Source organism: Bombyx mori, chromosome 11, assembly GCF_030269925.1.
Source record: "Bombyx mori chromosome 11, ASM3026992v2".
NCBI lineage: Eukaryota > Metazoa > Arthropoda > Insecta > Lepidoptera > Bombycidae > Bombyx > Bombyx mori.
This window is the reverse complement of record NC_085117.1, coordinates 372,979-395,895: the sequence shown is the minus strand read 5'-3', so window position 1 is coordinate 395,895 and position 22,917 is coordinate 372,979. Positions and strand designations below refer to the sequence as shown.

The window sequence follows — 22,917 nt, the reverse complement described above, 5'->3', positions numbered from 1 at the left end:
CGTTTTGAATGCTTATTTGATATTACCTTAGAGCTGATGTCGATGCTAAATGCTGTTGACAATATCGACCCCAAGTATCCCAATACCCGTGGAAGGATGCAGGGTTAAACACAGCGACAGAATGACGTCACGGTCATTATGTGGCGATGGCTATCGTAAAACACAAGATATTTGTTCTGAATCGCGCTAACGACACTATCAAGATTAGCTTACATATCGAGGGGTGGAGACTATTTGGTTTATTCCCGATCCTGCGGACAGAATGGAAAGTAGTCGACGTCGCCCAAAACACTTCATCTCGGATCCTCCCGATCCACTAACGGTGCTTCTAGGTACTTCAAGCACCGGTCACCGTTCTCGTCGAACCCGTGGCTTGCGACGAAGGGCTCGACGAGTAAATTAACTCTCAGACATAGCCCACTGAGTTTCTCGCCGGATCTTCTTAGTGGGCCGCGTTTCCGATTCGGTGGTAGATTCTGCGAAGCACGGCTCTTGCTAGGGTTGGTGTTAGCAACGTCATCAGGTTTGAGCCCCGTGAGCTCACCTACAAAAGTTAGGGTTACGCTGAAATAGCCTCTCAAGGCTATCAGTTTAGGTAGGAAAAAAAAATAAAAAAATTGGTTTAAGAAACACTTTTGCAAGTTTGCAGGAGAGCCATTTAAAGGTTAAAATCTGGAGAAAATATTATAACAAAAAACTTCTTCGTCTTGAAGTTTCAATTAAAAACATCGAACTGTTGATGCTGATACCGAATGAAACGGGCCTTTAATTATAAAGATAAATGTCGGGTGTTGAGCGAAATTTCCTTCCGATCCATTAACGGTACTTTTAGGTAACACAAACACCGGTCATCGTTCTCGTCGAACCCGTCCCTTGCGACGAAGGGCTCGGCGAGTAAATTAACCCTCAGACACAGCCCATTGAGTTTCTCGCCGGATCTTCTCAGTGGGTCGCGTTTCCGATCCGGTGGTAGATTCCGCGAAGCACTGCTCTTGCTGGGGCCAGTGTTAGCAATATTCCGGTTTGAGCCCCGTGAGCTCACCTATACGTTACAGTGAAGCTGAAATAGCCTCTCAAGGCTATCAGCATAGATAGGAAAAAAAAAAGCGAAATGTCGCTTAAACCAAATAGTCTCACCTCACGATATCATCGAGATACGACTTTATTGCTCTGACACTATATGAGGGACATCAGGACGATAACACACATCTAAGTACATTTTGTTTATCATTACACAAACATTCATAACTCGTTCCCACATATCCGCTGCTGCTTTGTTTGGAGTATAATTTGATATTCACCAAAAAATAAAAAAGCCTTGTCAGGTGTGGGGTTCGAACCCACGCTCCCTATCGGGAACCGGAACTTAAACCCGGCGCCTTAGACCACTCGGCCAACCTGACGCTGATACACAATACTGAATCACTCTAGCCTTCCAACACTATTGCACAATATTAAAATGAATCACTCGATGAGCATGACGCTTATCCGATTGGCTTTCGTGATAAACTCTAATCAAAACAATAAATTTCTAGTTCAAGTCACAAACATTATTCGACGCTGAATTCCTTGACCGAGGTTGCCTGGCAGAGATAGCATTGAACATTAAGGCATCCAAATACAAAGCACATGTAATAAAGGTTCACTTATGTATGGGCAGAGCATCACAATCGTCGCAGACGGCTATATGATACCTCAATACCATTATTTATTTATTTATTGCTTAGAATAGGTGGACGAGCTCACAGCCCAACTGGTGTTAAGTGGTTACTGGAGCCCATAGACATCTACGACGTAAATGCGCCACCCACCTTGAGATATAAGTTCTAAGGTCTCAGTATAGTTACAACGGCTGCCCCACCCTTCAAACCGAAACGCATTACTGCTTCACGGCAGAAATAGGCAGGGTGGTGGTACCTACGCGCACGGATTCACAAGAGGTCGTACCACCAGTAATTACGCAAATTATAATTTTGCGGGTTTGATTTTCTTTACACGATGTTATTCCTTCACCGTGGAAGTCACTGAGTACGTATTTCATTAGAATAATTGGTACCCGCCTGTGGGATTCGAACACCGGTGCATCGCTCAACACGAATGCAGCGGATGTCTTATCCTTTAGGCCACGACGCCCTCTGGACTAGGGCTCCCGGGTATCAGCTACTTCTATTTGACTCCGCACAGAGACGAGCTGTTCGGATTGTCGATAATCCCGTTCTCACGGATCGCTTGGGACCTCTGGTGTCTAGGGAGGCAGTTCGGTTTTATCTGGGTTTTGCCCCGTATGTTCCACAGGGAAATGGTCTGAGGAATTGTTCGAGATGATCCGTCATCTCGTTTTTACCATAGCACCGCCTCCTCCCGAAGCGGAGTTCATCCATACTAGCTGGAACCACTGCATTCATCCACAGTGCGTTTCCACGTACCATTCAGCTCAGAAAGGAACTTCCCCACGATGCTATAAAATGCTTCTTCTAACGAAGCATCCGAAAAGTACTCAACGGTAGGCAGCGACTTGGCTCTACCCCTGGCGTTGGCTGGCGTTCATGAGCCACGGTGCTCGCTCACCGTCAAGCAGGCCGTGCGCTTGTTTGCCTCCATCGGCATTCAGGCACCAACAAATTGCCGAAATACAAAATTTACTGCATACTCTCAAAACGAACTGATTCCACAATCAATGTCGGAGCACTTCATGAACTGGTATCATAAAAACAGACTCGCCTATGTATGATCGAGATACGACTTTATTGCTCTGAAACCATACGATAGACATCACGGAGATAACGCACATCTAAATACATTTTGTTTATTATTACATTATAACTCATGATACGTTTCCACATATCCGCTGCTGAATTGTCTGGATTATAATTTGATATTCGCCAAAAAATAAAAAAAGCCTTGTCAGGTGTGGGGTTCGAACCCACGCTCCCTATCGGGAACCGGAACTTAAACCCGGCGCCTTAGACCACTCGGCCAACCTGACGCTGATACAAAACGCTGAATCACTCTACCCTTCCAAATACTATTGCACAATATAAAAATGAATCACTCAATCAGCATGACGTATAAATATATCGCCTTCTGCGATAGTCGCTAATCAAAACAATAACTTTCAATAAATAATTCAACTACAATAAGGTAACCGCGCCTAGGAAGCACGCGGATCATGTGGGCTTTAGACGGTCCAGAGAAATAAGGAGAGGACTGCGAGCCCAAAGACATTCTTAGGGCCGTACCTCAAACGAACCCCCTTGCACTCTGTCACCCAACGTCCGACCTCAACCCGGGATCAAAATCCGGTTAAAGTAGGGGGAATCCCGCCGCCAACACTACAACCAGACACGCGGAAGTTTACGGCCCTCCTGGAGTTAAGTGATTACCGTCACCTTGATTGTGATCACACATGATTTGTAAGTACCAGTATTCTAGTATAACTGCTATTCCACTATTTAAACCGAAACGCATCACAGCTTCGTGTCAGAAACAGGCAGGATGGTAACGCCAACCCAAGCTCAGATAACGCCTTACAAGTCCTTTCATTACTATACTGTACTCTCTTTAACCCCCATACCCCTACATATCTCAAAGAACGTTTCGAGTTCCTAGGTGATACGCATCATTTTTCTCTGAGATCATCGGATAACCTGAGACTGAAAATGCCGGCGCATTCATCATCATTCTTTGACAATTCATTCACCGTCCAGGCGATTCGATTGTGGAATGCTCTGCCGAATGTAGTGAGAAGTGCTCCAACTTTATTGTTTTAAAAGAATGGTGAAGGAACACTTATCTGCTTAGTGCTGTTTGTTGCATCATTATCATTTATCATTTCCATACTGTTTATTATGTGCGTGTAAGTATATTAGTATGTATTGTATGTAAGTATGTATATTGGTATATATTATATTATGTAAACGATATATATCTGTTTATTATATGTATATATTTTCTATAATATTGTATTTATTGTCTATGGTACACCGCAACATACCTGCTATATTTTTATATTTTACAGAATTTCTGTAAATTAATCGGTTGTTTGGAAGAGATCGCTTTTAGCGATAAGACCGCCTATTGTACAGATGTGCTTTTTGACTGTTTTCTTGAATGTAAATTGTGTTGGTGTGCAATAAAGTGTATTCTCTCTCTCTCTCTCTCTCTCTCTCTCTATATCTAGGACCCTAGTCTCCATATGACCTTGGTACAAGCTGGTGCTGCTTCGAGTGGACAATTAGACAAACATCAGGAAACGATTAACATCACGTACGGCTCAGCAAATGGCATCGCCAGATATCAGATCGCGGGCTTCCGCTGAGTGCGCGGTTTTGTATTGTAAACAATAATCCAAACTCGTGCAACTCCGTGCCTTTGCTTGTAATATTTTAATCGACCGTTTTAAATTTGAGTAACGTAATGATCTCATCACCGACGTACCCTGTGTAGTTTGCCGAACTGTCTACACCGAAAATATGTCCACCATTTTCAGCATAAACAGTATTTTTTATTGAAGATATTTTGTATTTACTTGTTATATATTAATGAACCATTTCAAATTATAGTAACGTAGCGATTTCGCCACTGATAGTGATCAAATTGTCTACGGACCAAATATGTTCGCTATGGTCTGTACAAATAATATAATATATTTATTGAAGATTTTTGTATTTGCTTGTAAAATACATTTAATGAACAATAAAAAATTTCGGATACTTAATAATCTATAATAATTTTTGGCACTGAAAAGCTCTCGTATCCTGTCATTAATAAAGTTCACTGTCTATGGATTTTAAATGTCTGTTGTGCAATCTTTAGAAGCTGTTCGGTATCTTGGACGCACATGATGCTTTTTTATTGCAGCCGACCTGGTGTTTATTGGGTACCAGAGCCCATAGACATTCCGAACGTAAATTCCGCCATGGAGACACGACTTCTAAAGTCTCAGTATTAAAGTACAGCAGCTGCCCCGCCCTTCAAGTCGAACCACATTACTGGTCAAATAGGCAGGGCGGTGGTGCCTATCCGCGCGGACAAGACGTCCTACCACCAGAAATCAAGTTTCCACTACTCATCCAGTGTAGCTTATACTTTGCTTTATCACACCTTCATCAGCTCGTCCTGTATATATTAATGAGACAGAATCTTTCAAAGCCATTTTCTTAAACTTGAAAACGTTTGATTGACTTGAGAATTCACACACATACTTCGATGACATGGCAATATTTTTATAACTACCCTCTATTAAACCCTAATTAACTTAATTGCCTTAATTTCGGGGCTAATTATGAAATTACTAGCAGTTTGCTTGAAGATAATGAGGGTTTGTGGCTGGCGCCCTCAAGACTAGGGGATGAGGCCCTACCATATAAGATTTTGAAGAAAATATCAGATTTTAGGTTGATAATTAAAGTAAAAATCGGTATAAAGCCCTCTTCATAATTGGATAACGAAATTGCTAGGAGCCAACATAAAAAACTAAATATTTGACAAATGCCCGAATCCCGCGGTAAGGAGCGGCCTGGCTCTGCCCCTGGCATTGCTGAAGTCCATGAGCGACGGAAACCACTTACAATCAGGTATGCCGTATGCTCGTCTGCCTACAAGGTCAATAAAAAAAATCTCGCTTACGACATTTTCAAGGTAAGCTTGCATATATACAAGTTCCGAACAACAACATTCGGACCGTCGGTCTACCGAGCAAGATCACCCACTCGGTGGAGGATCTTCTCTTTGACGCTAAGCCCTCACACCGCATTTGAGACAACAAGTAATCATATTTAACAAACCACAATAATACACTTTAAAAGCCCCAAGTTCTTTGCGATACCTTTCAACAAATGTTCACGATTGACTTCCACGGTGAAGGAATAACATCGCGTAATAAAAACCAAACCCGCAAAATTATAATTTGCGTAATCACTGGTGGTAGAACGTATTGTAACTATGTATACTGAGACCTTAGAACTTATAACTCAAGGTGGGTGGCGCATTTACGTTGTAGATGTCTATGGGCTTCAGTAACCACTGAACACTAGGTGGACTGTGAGATCGTACACCGATCTAAGGAAAAAAAATGATCAAGGGCAACCTCCATGTTAAATAGCCCAGTAGATTAGGTAATGTAATTGTTTAATCTATACTATCTACACTAATATTATAAAGCTGAAGAGTTTGTTTGTTTGAACGCGCTAATCTCAGGAACTACTGGTCCGATTTGAAAAAATCCTTTCAGTGTTAGATAGCCCATTTATCGAGGAAGGCTATAGGCTATATAACATCACGCCAAGACCAATACAAGCGGAGCACCAATAAAGAATGTTTCAAAATCAGGGTTGTTTTGCCTTTTGAGAGCTTCCGCTGCGTGCGCTGCGGAAACGGTTAAAGTTACGCTAAAATAATGTACAACAGAATTGTTTCTCTTTAAAAGATCTAAAAAAAAGTCCGCGACAGCATATTTAAAGGTTGGCTCACTATAACGTTTTTTATGCTAACCAAATTTGTTCTAAAATAAAGGATTATTTGTGAACTATTCCCCGCGAACGAAGCCGCGGGCAAAAGCTAGTGTTTGATATGATTTCCTTAGTGATTGTGATTTATTGTTACTTCCTTACATTAAAAATTGGATTGGTTTTCATTATCGTGGTGTCTTGTCCTATAGTTGTAATTAGCATTGTGTATTTAGCACATCTGTCTTGATTGATTGAGCGCGCATTACTCCATAAGTTATAAGCAAATTTTTTTTTACTTCATGTTATTTATTGTGTATCTTTTCTTTTTTAGCTTGTAATGCGTATTGTGTGCCAAATAAATAAGTAAATAAATGAATACATTAATTAATAAATAATTTATCTTTTATCTATATATGTATATAAAAATGAATTGCTGTTCGTTAGTCTCGCTAAAACTCGAGAACGGCTGGACCGATTTGGCTAATTTTGGTCTTGAATTATTTGTGGAAGTCCAGAGAAGGTTTAAAAGGTAGATTAAATATGAAAATGCTCGGGAATAAATAAAAATAACAATTTTGTTTTCCCTTTGATGTGTCCCCCGTCGGACGGATTCCTTTTGTTTGTTTTAAGTTTATTTTATACAAAAGTTTAGGTCTTTTATTTATCGATTGAGGCACTACGAAGTCTGCCGGGTCAGCTAGTTTTTAATAAATAATAATAAGTACTTAAATAAATAAATAAAAATGAAAAAAAATGCTTTTTTATCAGAAATCTCCAAACGCTTGAAGGAAGCTACACGTGATGCTAAGGCTGGCTGGTACTTTGCACAGAGAGTGGGTCTGGCAGTCCGACGAGGTAACATGGCCAGTATCTTGGGAACTGTGCCTCCTCCAAGCGCATTGGAAGAATTGTTCTACTGTAGGTGTATGATTATTGACATAAGTAAAACCGAACTCATTCTATGTAAATCATAAACTAAATAAATTAATAAATAAAAACGCTCAACTAGTTCCCCGACGACTATAATGCTTTTTTATTGCTTAGTTGGGTGGACGAGCTCACGGCCCACCTGCTGTTAAGTGGTTACTGGAGCCGACATCTATCAATGCGCCACCCACATTGAGATATAAGAAGTTCTCAGTATAGTTACAACGGCTGCCCCGCCCTTCGAACCGAAACACATTACTGCTTCACGGTAGAAATAGACAGGGTGGTGGTACCTACCCGTGCGGACTCACAAGAGGTCCTACCACCAGTAAAGTAACTGCTAACTGGGAACAAAATCATGCATGGTCATTCGTCCTTAATAAAAGATTCCCGGTGTTACGGGCACCAGGGAGAGAGGGAGAGAGAGAACATACTTTATTGCACACCAAAACACGATTAATACCAGAAAACCAGAGATTGACAAACATACAGTAAAAGGCACATTTTTTCCCTATTAATCTGATGGTCTAGAGAGACCATGTCAGCGTCGCCGGGCTAGTAGGTGAGCTCACGGGGCTCAAACCTGACGATGTTGCTAGCACGAACCCTAGCAAGAGCCGTGCTTCGCAGAATCTACCGCCGGATCGGAAACGCGACCCACTGAGAAGATCCGGCGAGAAACTCAGTGGGCTGTCTGTGAGTTAATACAAGGCTCCCGATTCGCGCTTACTTCAATTTTTTTTTATTGCCCTTGTAGGCAGACGAGCATACGGCCCACCTGGTGGTGAGTGGTTACCGTCGCCCATGGACTTCAGCAATGCCAGGGGCAGAGCCAAGCCGCTGCCTACCTCAAATCCTCATTCCACAAATCCTGCATTCGCGTTTTCACCATTCGCGAATTAAAAATGCTTCCTATATTCGCGGTTAAAGATTTATTTATTTGCTGATGTAATCGCTACATCGGTACATGCACATTGATAAAAAGTATTCCAATATGCACTTAGGTATCCAACCGAATGTCCTTTGTAGACGCGTTGTCAAATGGACTAATGAAAAACGTAAAATAGACCTTATTACAATACCACTAAAGTATGTTATTGTTTTGTCACATACGGAACGTATCCTCTATGATCTCCCATATATGTAAATTATCATTCCACATTCACTTCGGTTTCTGTATTCGCGGCGTATTCACGGAACATGTACCAAGTGAAAAAAGAGGTTTTACTGTACTTATATGAGTTTAAATATATACATATACAAGCGTCCCGCTCCGGCTCCGCTAGGGTCTTTAACAAAAATTTCAACGATATTTGACGTTGTTTTATTTTTTTAAATAAGAGAACACTTATTGCGGCATAACTATAATAGTTAGACATATGCTGTCGCGACACTTTTTGTAAATAATAATGTGCTCTACAAAGTCGTAGTACATTATTTTATTCTATCATCAATAGTTTTCGCAGGGCACGCGATGTAAAGAATATTTTAAGTAATTCTTTACACCTTGGGTTGCATTATTGGAGTTTTAGGAAGGATCCCTAATTTAAAAAAAAAAAACTGACAGTCGCACCACCGAGTCAGTCACTAATGATATTATATTATCTATATATCTTAGTCGGTTATTAGATAAAGCTAATTTTCAAATAGGTGAAGCAAAAACTTTGTACCGCTTTTTACGAAAATCGCGCTGACGGAGAAGCATGAAATTTCCTACGCTTATAGACAATATAGAGAAGGAGTGCAGAAAGCTAATATATTTTTAAAATTATGCATAAAAAATACATTAAATCAATAAAAAAACATTACGCACACTACCATGTATTTGATACACACTTTTTTATTGCTAAAAGTCTGCGGTCAAATTGAGAATAGATTAATATTGTTTGTCTTTATTAATATTTATCTATAGTGTAGTCTTCGCGAAATGTGTGATTATAAAAGTGTAATAGTCTTTTTAGAGGAATAGAAGCTATTTCAGCTACGCCCTGACCGGTAGATGAGCGCACGTGCTGAAGCTGAGAGAATTTGCTAACACTAGCCCTAGCAAGAGCGGTGCTTCGCAGAATCTACCACCGGATCGGAATCGCGACCCACTGAGAAGATCCGGCGAGAAGCTCAATGGGCTGTGTCTATGGATTGGTCAGCACGGTTACAAGGATTCTCAAGCCTGCTCCCTAGAGAGTTGCAGACGTCTAATAAAAGAGTTAATGGATTGGATAGATCTGTAAGGACGTGTTTCTACCGAGATGCTATGCCATGCTATGATTTCCAAGTTACTCTGTAGACCCGACGATCCAAATTTGTTTTTTTTATTGCTTAGATGGGTGGACGAGCTCACAGCCCACACACGAATTCGACGAGGGCGGTTGACCGGTGCTTGAGGGTCCTAGAAGCACCGAGAGCGAATCCTGGGGATCCGACAAGACATGTTTCGGAAGACGGAGGCTTTGTGTTGTCCCGTCGCGGTCGGATAAAGAAGTTGGATCTGATTCGCCAGGAGATAGGCTGCTGGAACGATATGAAAGGGAGGATACATAATCACCAAAGAATTTCGCATCTTCTTAACTCTTCACTTTGAAGCAGTTACGAGAATCAGTGTGATTGCACATTAAAGATGTTATTGGACATGGGTTACGTGCAGAAACAAACTGTCGATAAATAACACAATATGAAGGATACATTGAACGAAATTAGATTTCTGGTTTCAGCAGGAAGCTAACATAACAATATCGAGGAGCGAATCTTTATCTTTGTAATTTTTTTTTTTTTTTTTTTTTTATTGCCCTTGTAGGCAGACGAGCATACGGCCCACCTGATGGTGAGTGGTTACCGTCGCCCATGGACTTCAGCAATGCCAGGGGCAGAGCCAAGCCGCTGCCTACCGTTTAATACTCTCCACAAGCCTCGTTTGAAGAAGGACATGTCATAGCGCTCGGGAAACACCGTGGAGGGGAGCTCATTCCATAGCCGGATGTTAGGGGCAAAAAAGACCTCTGGAAACGCACTGTGGATGACCGCAGTGGCTCCAGGTAGTATGGATGAACTCTACTCCGGTGGCGGGCGGTGCGATGGTAAAAACGAGATGCCGGTATCATCTCGAACAATTCCTCAGAGCACTCCCCATGGAACATACGGTACAAAATACAGAGGGAACCGAAGTCCCTCCGTAGACCCAGAGGCTCCAAACGATCCGTGAGAATGGGATTATCGACAATCCGAACGGCCCTCCTCTGTATGGAGTCAAATGGAAGAAGCTGGTATTTGGGAGCCCCGGCCCAGAGATGGGAGCAGTACTCCACGCGAGGCCGGACTTGTGCTTTATAAAGCAAAAGCCTTTGTCCAGGCGTGAAGTACCGCTTCGCTCTGTTGAGGACTCCCAGCATTTTGGACGCCAACTTGGCTTTGCCTTCCAAATGACTCCGAAACTGGACATCGCTCGAAATGTCGACCCCAAGTATCCCAATACTCTCGGAAGGTTGCAAGGATACTCCTTGGAATTGCGGCGCCATGACAAAGGGGTCCTTCTTCGCAGTGAACGCGCAAACTTGTGTCTTTAACGGGTTGAATTGAACCAAGTTCAATTCACCCCATTTGGAGACTCGCCCCAGAGAGTTCTCCACTTCAGACACAAGTTTTGATCGTCTCTCTTGCACCACGCTACGAGAGAGACTCTGATGGCCGATATATCGCGCATCCCCCGTGCTGTCATCCGCATAGCAATGCATGCCATCAATAGACAGCATGTCATTGATATACAGGATGAAAAGCGTGGGGGAGAGCACCGAACCTTGTGGAACGCCAGCGTTAATGGTCATGGTATCAGAACAATCACCGTCTACAACGACCGTGATGTTCCGCCCATCCAAAAAGCTAGCGATCCACTTGCAGAGACCCTCGGGGATTCCGTATTATTACTGGGTAATTACTGGTCCCTTTTATTCGGTATCAGCATCAACAGTTCTTTACTGGTGGTAGGACCGCTTGTGAGTCCGCACGGGTAGGTACCACCACCCCGCCTATTTATGCCGTGAAGCAGTAATGCGTTTCGGTTCGAAGGATGGGGCAGCCGTTGTAACTATACTGAGATCTTTGCACTTATCTCAAGGAGGGTGGCGCATTGATGGATGTCTATGGGTTCCAGTAACCACTTAACAGCAGGTGGGCTGTGAGCTTGTCCACTCAACTAAGCAATAACAAAAAAATTAACTGTACGACATTTTTAAATGAACTTCAATCAAGTTCTACTCCCATTCAAATAGGTGAAGAAGAAGTTTTTATTTTTAAGATATTTCCGATATCCAAATTTTAAACTTCGCATGGTTCTTTTGTAAATATGCAAAAATGTAGTTCAAACTAAATTCCCTTTTACCCCTCGACATATTATTATATACTCTCAACCTAATCACTGTCGACTATGTGACGTATCGCACTGTTTGTACCGAGCCATAAATAAACAGATTCTGTAGTTGAATTTAGTTTGTATATGAATCAAGGAAATGATTTGCCGGTGTCAGCGAAAACGGTTCTTAAAAGAGACCACGGATATCTGTGGTTCGTGTTGTCTTGAGTTCGCGAGTGCATCGACGGTCTGCTGGCATTGACATTGACGTTGCCGATACGCAGGAAAATCGCCTTACCTCCAACGGCACTAAGGCGGTCGGGGGATGGAGATTTCGGGGTGAGTCCATTATTGTCTTAACCGCGAGCCAAATTAGCAAATTTTTGTACCGTCTCAAAACAAATTGGATCTTCTACAGAAGATTCTAGATTCTGGGTAGACTTATGATGCGCTTAGATGAGCTCAGCATTAGTTACTTAAAGACACATGTGCGTAATTTCTAACAGTGCCAGTTCTAACTCTGTAGTGTTCTAATTCAACAGTTATCTATTAATACGTGAAGCAAAAACTTTGTACCCGTTTTTTACGAAAATTACGCGGACGGAGGAGTATGAATTTTCCCACACTTATAGAGAATATAGAGATGGAGGGCAGAATGCAAATTTTTTTTAATTACCCATAAAAAATACAATAAATCAATAAATAAATAAAAACATTACACAGCCTACCATGTATTTGACACACACATATACATATATATATATATATATATATATATATATATATACTCTTTTCTTATTGCTTCAAGTCTGTGGTCAAATTGAGAATAGATTAATATTGTTTGTCTTCAATATTTATTTATTCATTTATTAAATTCAATACAATGTCTTAACTCGTTAACACGAAAAACATTATTAAAATTATTAAGTACTAGCTGACCCGGCAGACTTCGTAGTGCATCAATCGATAAATAAAAGACCTAAACTTTTGTATAAAAAAAATCAAGGGAAAAACAAAATTGTTATTTTTATTTAATTCCAAGAATTTTCTTATTTTTTTCACCTTTTAAACTTCTCTGGACTTCCACGAATAATTCAAGACCAAAATTAGCCAAATCGGTCGAGCCGTTCTCGGGTTTTAGCGAGACTAACGAACAGCAATTCATTTTTATATATATATAGATTATTATTATGCTAAAAATAGCATTATTTTAGACAAAATTACTCCCCAACTATCGACAAACACGTCAGCATCCTGGATATCAGTGTAGTCTTTGAGAAATTTGTTATTGTAAAGGTATTTAATAAATAGTCTTTGACAATAGAACCATAATAATGTTCAAACTTATATTATCAATTAATTATAGTCGAATTTCGATAACTGGACAACTTTTGTTAGTTATACATTTTCATCGTACGTGACTCCTTCATCACATGCTGTTTCTAAAAGTAGCCTTTAAACTCGGAGTTTTAAGTTCTAATATGGTTTATGGGCACATAGCACCTTCATTCAATGTCAAAACTCAAAAATCTCAAAAAATGGTACTTAACCCCTTTCATTCGCTCGTTTTTTTTTTTTATTGCCACAAGGGCAATAAAGATGCAAGGGCAGACGAGCATACGGCCCACCTGATGGTGAGTGGTTACCGTCGCCCATGGACTTCAGCAATGCCAGGGGCAGAGCCAACCCGCTGCCTAAAAATTCGTGTCTTCAATTATATGTTATTGTTACATTATACAAGAGTGTATAACGTTGGTATTACCGCTAACCCGCTTATAACGCGGTAGATACGTTCCTATAACGTCCCGTGTTATGTGAAATCGCGTTATATGAAATTAGAAGCTACTATAAACAGTTATTTTTGTTTATTGCTTAGATAGGTGGACGTGCTCACAGCCCACCTGGCGTTAAGCGGTTATCGGAGCCCTACAACGTAAATGCGTCACTCACCTTGAAATATAAGTTCTAAGGTCTCAGTATAGTTACAACGGCTGCCCCGCCCTTCAAACCGAAACGCATTACTGCTTCACGGCAGAAATAGGCAGGGCAGTGGTACCTACCCGTGCGGACTCACAAGAGGTCCTACCAACCAATAATTACGCAAATTATAATTTTTCGGGTTTGATTTTTATTACACGATGTTATTCCTTCGCCGTGGAATTCAATCGTGAACATTTGTTGAGTACGTATTTCATTAGAAAAATTGGTAACCCGCCTGCGTGATTCTAACAACGTTGCATCGCTACATACGAATGCACCGAACGTCTTATAAATAGGAGAGTAAACTTTGACGAATGAAACAACTCAACTATGCCTGTATGTATTTTTTTAGATATTACACACAAAAAATAAGCAGTAAATTTTATATTATTCCCATATATTGTGTGTTCATAGTGCATAAGGTAATATTCTATAAATAATTTTCAACAAATATCTCGTTATCGTGTTGTAAAAGGTAGGCAGCGGCTTGGCTCTGCTCCTGGCATTGCTGAAGTCCATGGGCGACGGTAACCACTTACCATCGGGTGGGCCGTACGCTCGTCTGCCTACAAAGGCAATAAATAAAATAAAAAAGTAGGTACCGTTTTATAAGTCGATTTTAGGGAATTTTTCTTTTCATCTTAAAGTGAAACCGCGTTATAAATCACCGTGTTATATATAGAAGAGACAACAAAGCTATATTTAAAATACAATCTGACACATCGGAACATTCTAGATTCATTAGAACATATTAAAAATCACTTACAACACGTTATCGCTTCAACAGAAATGCAATTAACTTAATCACCGCATCGGTAATTGCATTTAATTAATTGGGAAATCGGTGACGACCGGACGATCGTTAGGATATTTTTAAACTTATTAATAAACTATTGTTTTGAATCACAAAAATTTGTGTAATTTAAAATAAATAAATAAATTTATTTGTTTACAAGCGGCCCGCTCCGGCTCCGCTCGGGTCTTTAAAAAAAATTTCAACGATATTTGACGTTGTTTTATATTTTTAAATAAATGAACACTTATTGTGGCATAACTATAATAGTTAGATATATGCTGTCGCTACACTTTTTGTAAATAATAATGTGTTCTACAAAGTCGTGGTACATTATTTTATTCTATCATCAATAGTTTTCGCAGGGCACGCGATGTAAAGAATATTTTAGGCAATTTTTTTACACCTTGGGTTTCATTATTAGAGTTTTAGTAAGAATCCCCAATTTTTTTTCAAAAAATATTACAGCCTATGTCACTCGGGGATAGTGTAGCTTTCAAACAGTGAAAGAATTTTTCAAATCGGTTTAATAGTTTCAGAGCGTATTCAATTCTTAATACCCTTAACACCAGGTTTCTTAACACCAGGCGGACCGTGAGCTCGTCCACACATTTGAACAACAAAAAAATATATCGCAATTTAAGATTGTTTTTCATTAAGAATTGTTTGTTTCATAATCAATGAACCATTTCCTTTTCAATAAAAGAAATTAAAAAATAAACAGATCGTCACCCGTCGGTCCATGGACTGCTATTCGGAGTTTCGTCACTCTTTTACGATTTACACGAAGATCTTCCACCGATTGTGTGTTTCCTTCCCTACCTATACTAGGAACCTAAAGGTGTTGTGGTAGCTTCCTAAAATGTGTAGACGAACTCACGGGGCTCAGCCTAGCGCCTTCCTAACACTAGCCCTATTAAGGACGTAGATTGCGTTAGGAACTGGTATATATTCAGACATACCTTAAAGATCTCGTTTTGGCGATTCAAGCATAGCACCAGTCCTGGTTTCCCTTAGATATTTGCTGGTAGCTTAAATACCTATTCCTGCTTCTTGGGTAGGCGAACTCTCGGGCTCAACCCGACAGGATTTGCTAACACTAGTCCTAACAAGAGCACCGCTTCGGCGAATCTACTACCAGATCTCAATCGCGACTAACTCAGAAGACCCGGCGAGGAACACAACGGGCGCGGTAACCGTACTTGTCGAGCTCGGCAAAGAGTTCGACGTGCAACCTAACCCATGCATCAGCTCGCTGAGTTTCTCGCCGGGTCTTCTCAGCGGGTCGCGATTCCGATCCGGCAGTAGATTCATTCACGAAGCAGCTGCTCTTGAGTTGGTAAGTCTCCTTCGGAGGCGCTCGGGCAGCCGGGCAGCACCTGTCCTGGTGAAATTGGAAAGGCCTCCGGGCCACCAGTAACCCTTCAATCATAACAAAAAAAACAACGGGGCTAAGCCTGCCCTGTAACAGCCACCCCCGTTGCACACCTAGAATATTCCACGACGTTCGCACGACCCTACACGAGACCGAAGCGATATCGCACCGCAGATAAGCCCGCGCGATGACGCCGACCGCAGCGCGATTGGTTCTCAACGAATACAGGGTGTATAATCGACTCCAAAAATAAAGGGGACCGGTTCTAATAGATGATGGAAGATCTTTGAGAACCGGCGCTTCTCGTGTGGAACCATTCACCGAGATTCGACCGGCAGGAGTCCTTGATGTCGGCTTTCTTTATTGACTAAATTGCATTATTATTTCGCCTTTGTCTTCGTGTTCGAACCCGACACCCTTCATATAATCCGATGGTCACCTACGTGCTCCGGTCAGGGTGTGAACCCATCAGTAACCACCTTGAGATATGAACAGGACATTATCCTATGCGTTTCGGTTTGAAAGGGGAAATGGTCATAGTGTACTATAGAGACTTGGGCTATCTCAAGTTGGTAGGCGGCGTTCACGTTGTCTATGTCCATGGGCTCCCGTAATAATTTAACACCAGTCGAGCCGTGAGCTTGCCTACCCTTCGAAGCCGTGTAATGTTACCTTTAGGTTGTGAAGTATGAGCGTGTGCTGTCTTTGATCGTGGTAAATTGCGGGTTTTTACCCCTACCTATTCCTAATCCTGAGTTAGTTTTTCTTTTCCATTCTCTTCTATCAGCCGTCATCTCAACACTCACTCCTCTCTCTCTCACATCGTCATTCACACACTCCATCAATGCCTTCTTCGGTCGACCTCTTCCCAGTTATTTATATCATAGCGGTTACTACAGTTTTTACTGGTGGTAGGACCTCTTGTTGGTCCGCGCGGGTAGGTACCACCGCCTCGCCTATTTCTGCCGTGAAGCAATAATGCGTTACGGTTTGATAGGTGGGGCAGCCGTTGTAGCTATACTGAAACCTTAAAACTCATATCTCGAGGTAGGTGCCGGCATTTACACTGTAGATGTCTATGGGCTCCAGTAACCGCTTCACACCAGGTGGGCTGTAAGATCGTCCACCCATCTAAGCCAAAAAAAAATTTCCACTAGGTGGAGTCGGCTCAGCGAATTTTTCTCTTCCATTCTCTTTTATCAGCCGTCAACACTCACACCTCTCTGTCTCTCATGTCGTCATTCACCTACTCCATCCATGTCTTCTTCGGTCGACCTCTTCCCCCTGTATTCCTCGCAGTTATTAATTATTATTTTTGTCAACTTTTCGATCGCCCTGTACCACAGAACTGACCACAAACTGTACTAAATTAAATGAAGCGTTCTTATTTAAACACGTTGATGTATTTTTTTGATAACATTCACACATAAATTCGGTGAGTAAAAGTCGTTAAGTGTCTTTTTTTATTTTTTTATTGCTTAGATGGGTGGACGAGCTCACAGCCCAGGTTAAGTGGTTACTGGAGCTCATAGACATTTACAACGTAAATGCGCCACCCACCTCGAGATATAAGTTCTAAGTTCTCAAGTATAGTTACAACGGCTGCCCCACCCTTCAAACCGAAACGCATTACTTCTTCACGGCAGAAATAGGCGTGTGGTGGTACCTACCCGTGCGGACTCACAAGAGATCCTACCACCACCAGTCTTTATCTTCATATCGTCTTTCTGTGATTCAACCAAGGTTTTCCGATTTCGAAGGCAGACTAGCTTACGGCCCGCCCGACGGGGAACCGCCGTAGATGCTCAAAGAGATCAGCAGGGTTAAAAGCATAACTATACCAATGGGCGCGGCTAAAACCCCACACTCGAGTTGAAGAGGGACTTGTCATTGAGTTTAGCTCAAACAAAGACGTATGCTCGCCTGCCGTAAGAATAGTTCCCTGGATGTTTATAAATACATAATAATAGTGAATAATATGTAATAAATAAAATTTACAGAAACTTCACACATACGCCGCTTCTTAGAGTATGAAGTCCTTGAAGTTTAACTTAAATTAAATATACATAATTCGACGGGTTTGCAAATTTACAGGAGAGCCATTTAAAGTTTAAAATTTGGAAAGCATATCGCAAAAAAAACTTCTTCAGCTATTTGGGGTTTGTTTGGGGTAAACATAATTGAAGTTCAATTAAAAACATCGAACTGTTGATGCTGATACCAAATTTGCGTAATTACTGGTGGTAGGACCTCTTGGGAGTCCACACGAGTAGGTACCACCACCCCGCCTATTTCCGCCGTGAAGCAGTAATGCGTTTCGGTTCGAAGGGTGGGGTAGCCGTTGTAACTATACTGAGACCTTAGAACTTATATCTCGAGGTGGGTGGCGCATTTACGTTGTAGATGTCTATGGGTTCCAGTAACCACTTAACATCAGGTGGGTTGTGAGCTCGTCCATCCATCTAAGCAATAAAAAATAAATAAAACGGACCTTTAATTGCAAAGATAAATGTCGCGTGTTAAGCGAAATAACCCTTAAACCAAATAGCCTCTCAACTCTCTATATATGTATATACTCACCTTTTTATATACCATTGTTTAAACTATATATTTAATTTTACGCGAAGACATCGGATCGCTTGGAGCCTCTGGGTCTGCGGAGGGACTTCGGTTCCCTCTGTATTTTGTACCGTATGTTCCATGGGGAGTGCTCTGAGGAATTGTTTTTACCATCGCACCGCCCGCCACCGGAGTAGAGTTCATCCATACTACCTGGAGCCACTGCGGTCATCCACAGTGCGTTTCCAGAGATCTTTTTTGCCACGTACCATCCGGCTATGGAATGAGCTTCCCTCCACGGTGTTTCCCGAGCGCTATGACATGTCCTTCTTCAAACGAGGCTTGTGGAGAGTATTAAGCGGTAGGCAGCGGCTTGGCTCTGCCTCTGGCATTGCTGAAGTCCATGGGCGACGGTAACCACTCACCATCGCGATTAAAACAAAATTTAAAGTTCAAACTTCTTAAAAAAATTTACTCATTATTATTATTGTTGTTCATTTATTTATAACTACTTAATAAATACTATTTTATATGTATGCGACTTTTAAAATATTATATTATTAAAGTAACAGTTACAAATAACTCTAGATAAAACCGTAAAAATAATTTTTATCGCGGTTTTTGTTCGATGTAAAAAAAGTTTTTAACTTTATGGAATGTTTTTTTTTGTTTTTTTTTTGTTAATACCTTACGCAATTACGTATGATTGCATTTCAATGAATTAAATAGCTCAATTGGAGTATTTGGTGATTCAGCTGATGTGATGAAAACTTTTTAATTCATAAAGCTAATTCACTGAGTGTTCGAGTTGAGTAACGCAACGGATCTGAGGGCCTTAATGCAATTAATCTGAGTTTCGTAATGGTATAACTCAATTCATATTTTATTGATAGAATTAAAATGAAATTCGCCTGTCATTTAAGTATACACTTTATTTGTAAGACGTTAAGGTCATAATTACGCTGCCATAAACGAAACGGCATTCTTGTTTAATAAGTATTCGCTTCTACTGAATGTAACTTAATAACAAGGGCGGATCCAGCTTTGGCGCCAGGAGGGGGTCACATAGTCAAATCTAGATGCGTTCCTTCCCAAACGTTTGCCATTATATAAAGTTATTATATTATATTAAATTAATTAAATATTGAAGGTATGTAGTTACATAAAATCTGTACGGTGACAAAATATATAAATAAAATCATTATATTCAATTAGTGGTCCATCTAAGTCCTGGAACCAGCTCAGGGGGTGGTCATGACCCCCATGACCCCCCCTGGATCCGCCATTGCTTAATAAAAAGTTTAGCCTAAACAAAAGCTCTTCAAACGATATTGTATTTTTGCGATTTTGTATTTACATACTTTGAATGTTTTAGATCATTTTTTTATGAAATTTAATTATTTTATGTCGTAACAACATATTTGTGGTTCGCTATAGCAAAGCTCGTCCTTGAATTAAGCTCCGTACATATTCAATGTAATATTGAAATAATGTAATTGTAATAATTGTAATTGTTTAAATTTAATATTGAAACGAGAACAAGGACAATGGACAGAAGAACTCGCAGATTGTCACTGTCAGTTGTCACTATCGCCAGTGTCAGTGTCGTAATTCTGTCACTGGGAGAGTGATGATTGCCGGTGACGATCATATCCACTACGGACCCTGGATGGAAGCTGGATTTAAGCGGACACCCTCAACAACTTTTATGTGTAATGAATTGTTCGACAATCCTTATGGGTTGAGCGCGATAAACTATGATTGAGGCATTGGATATTAAGAAGGACTAGAGGTCCCGCAGTAGTCGAAATTCGACTATAATTAATTGGAATTATAAGTTTGTACACTATTATGATTGTATTTTATACTTCTATAATCACAAATTTCGCTATGGCTACTCTATAAAAGAATATTAATAAAGGCAAACAATATATAATCTTTTCTCAATTTGACCACAGACGTCAAGAACAAAAGTTTGACAATAAATAGTATGCATGCGTGTGTGCGTCAAATACATGGTATGTAGTGTGTGTAATGTTTTCTTTATTGATTTAATGTATCTTTTATGAATTATTTAAAAAATATATTAGCATTGTGCACTTCTTCTCTATAAGTGTGGAAAATTTCATACTCCTCCGTCCGCGCAATTTTCGTAAAAAGGGATACAAAGTTTTTGCTTCACGTATTATATTAAGAAGGATGACTGAATCGCGCTAACGATATTATCAAGAATTACAACATATATACCAGATTCGAATAAAGACATCCGAAACATCTGCGATCCACAGAGCAATTTTTTTTATTTTTATTGCCTAGATGAGTGGACGAGTTCACAGCCCACCTGGTGTTGAGTAGTTACCGCAGCCCGTAGACGTATACAACTTAAATGCGCCACCCACCTTGAGATATAAGTTCTAAGGTCTCAAGTATAGTTACAAAGGCTGTCCCGCCCTTCAAGCCGAAACGCATTACTGCTTCACGGCAGCAATAGGCGGCGTGGTGGTACCTACCCGTGCGGACTCACAAGAGATCCTACCACCAGTAAAAACCACCAGCTCACTTTTCCACGCGTAGATTAAGACTTAGACCTCTAACGTTGCCTGTACTTATAATTTGCGCTAAGACCCCTCCGTAATGGTGTATTAATTGTTTTTTATTACCCTAAATCGAATAAAATTCATGGCTCGCCTAATGCTAAGTGGTTATTGGAGACGGAGGCGCCACAATCAAGCCAGCCGACTATACGACATCTTTGATTGTCCTAACTACCGTCTTCCGGAGACCAAACATGACCGCTTTATAGCAGAAGCACACTGGACGATGTTACAAACCCGTGTGGACTATAGCTAACTACAGTAGTCGAATAATATAACCTTGACAGCTGTTCTCCATAATTTTCCAACTGAGGCTTGGCACACGCACTTGGCACGGAGGTTCTGGACTCTGGTAAGGTTTTCCACTTGATCAGTCCAGCGCATGGGGCTTCGTCCACGAGGTCCTTTACTATTGACGCTACCCGGAACAGAATTACTCACAATTCGCGAATTAGGGAGAGCAGCTGTCAAGGCTTTAATAAAACAGGATTCCACATGACCACGTATGCTCTGCCAAGAGCAACCGATGATTAAGATATTTGCAGTTGTGTATTATCCTAAGCTATGACTCCAATAAAGATATTATGTTACATCTTTTTATTTCATTATCATTTTAGACGAATAATGCACAGGGTCGTCGGAACGAGCGACGTGAATGGTCCAGTTAACACATTCCCTATAATCCCTATAGGGAATAAATAGATTACGTGGTTAATAGTATTTTGAAGTCGTCGTGGCCTAAAGGATAAGTCCGATGCATTCGTATCTTGATACGTCCTCACGAATCCATCAGATCCAATAGAATTTGCATTAGACGTCTTCAGCTCTAACACTAGGAGCAGGCTTAAGGACCCCGGTAACCGTACTCTTCGAACTCGGCAAAGAGTTTGACGTGCAACTTAACTATGCAACAGCCCGCTAAGTTTCGCGTCGGATCTTCTCAGCGGGTCGCGATTCCGATTCGGTATTAGATTCATTGGCGAACAGCTTGCTCTTGAGCTACTAAGTCTCCTTTAGAGGCGCTCGGGCAGCTGTTAGCAAATCTCTCGGGCAGACCTCTGCTCGCCCACCTTTTTTTTTTTTTTTTTCGGCCTGGAGGCCGAACCTCCTAGGAGGTCCCCGCGCATACGGGGCGCGCGGGGTATGTGAGACTCAACGATCTGCAGGTGTTGAGAGCACCTACCCTGGCGAAGCTGGAAAGGCTTTTGAGCCCCCAGTAATCCTTCTTTTATTTTATAAAAAAATCCACAGAAGACAGAGGTCCTAACCTACGACTCAGTCTTGTAAGTTTGTATCTTTATATTAAAACTAGCCGTACTCGCCCGCTTCGCTGGAAATTTAAAATTAACATTATTATGTATTGTCATATTATTAGGGAGTCCAACACTCATATAAATATTAGCCTATCCATTAAGTACATGTATTTTCTACATGGATACCAAGTTTCAAGTCAATCGGATGCATGGTTCGGTAGTTATAACGGAACATCCGTAAAAACCACTGTAGATTTATATATTAGTATAGAATTAGTATAGATAGATATACATATTTTAGAAAACATTTTTTTAATACACAAATAATTCCGACTTAGCTTGTTTGATTCAGAACTATACGTGTACAATATACCCTTCGTTTGTCACGTAGACACAAAACTAATTACTAGTCGAGTTCAAAAAAGGAGGAGGTTCTCAATTCGACTGTATTCTTTTGTTACGATTTTATCTAGTGTTTTTATTTTGTTCATCATAATATACTAGCAGTTACACGTGACTTCGCTCGCGTTTTCAAACGCAAACTATCCGTGTAGTTTCCCGGGAGAATGAGATGTTTCAGTACACCTCTCCTGACCTAATTACTATACTATTCATCATCGTCATAACTAGCAGTCTATTTTAATC

At 40.9% G+C, this 22,917-nt stretch overlaps 1 protein-coding gene and 4 non-coding genes across 7 annotated transcripts in view; 2 read left to right on the top strand and 3 right to left on the bottom strand.

Annotated features, from left to right (window-relative positions):
* LOC101740956 (cytoplasmic aconitate hydratase) overlaps positions 1–22,917 on the bottom strand; it is a 70,827-nt gene that overhangs the window by 26,182 nt on the left and 21,728 nt on the right. The window lies entirely within an intron of this gene.
* Positions 1,320–1,403, bottom strand: TRNAL-UAA (transfer RNA leucine (anticodon UAA)). Its single transcript has one exon. It is a non-coding gene; the product is annotated as a tRNA-Leu (tRNA).
* Positions 2,903–2,986, bottom strand: TRNAL-UAA (transfer RNA leucine (anticodon UAA)). Its single transcript has one exon. It is a non-coding gene; the product is annotated as a tRNA-Leu (tRNA).
* Mir9d (microRNA mir-9d) lies at positions 19,154–19,238 on the top strand. Its single transcript, NR_107322.1, has one exon. It is a non-coding gene; the product is annotated as a microRNA mir-9d (primary transcript).
* Positions 19,992–20,073, top strand: Mir2733c (microRNA mir-2733c). The gene has a single exon (NR_107321.1). It is a non-coding gene; the product is annotated as a microRNA mir-2733c (primary transcript).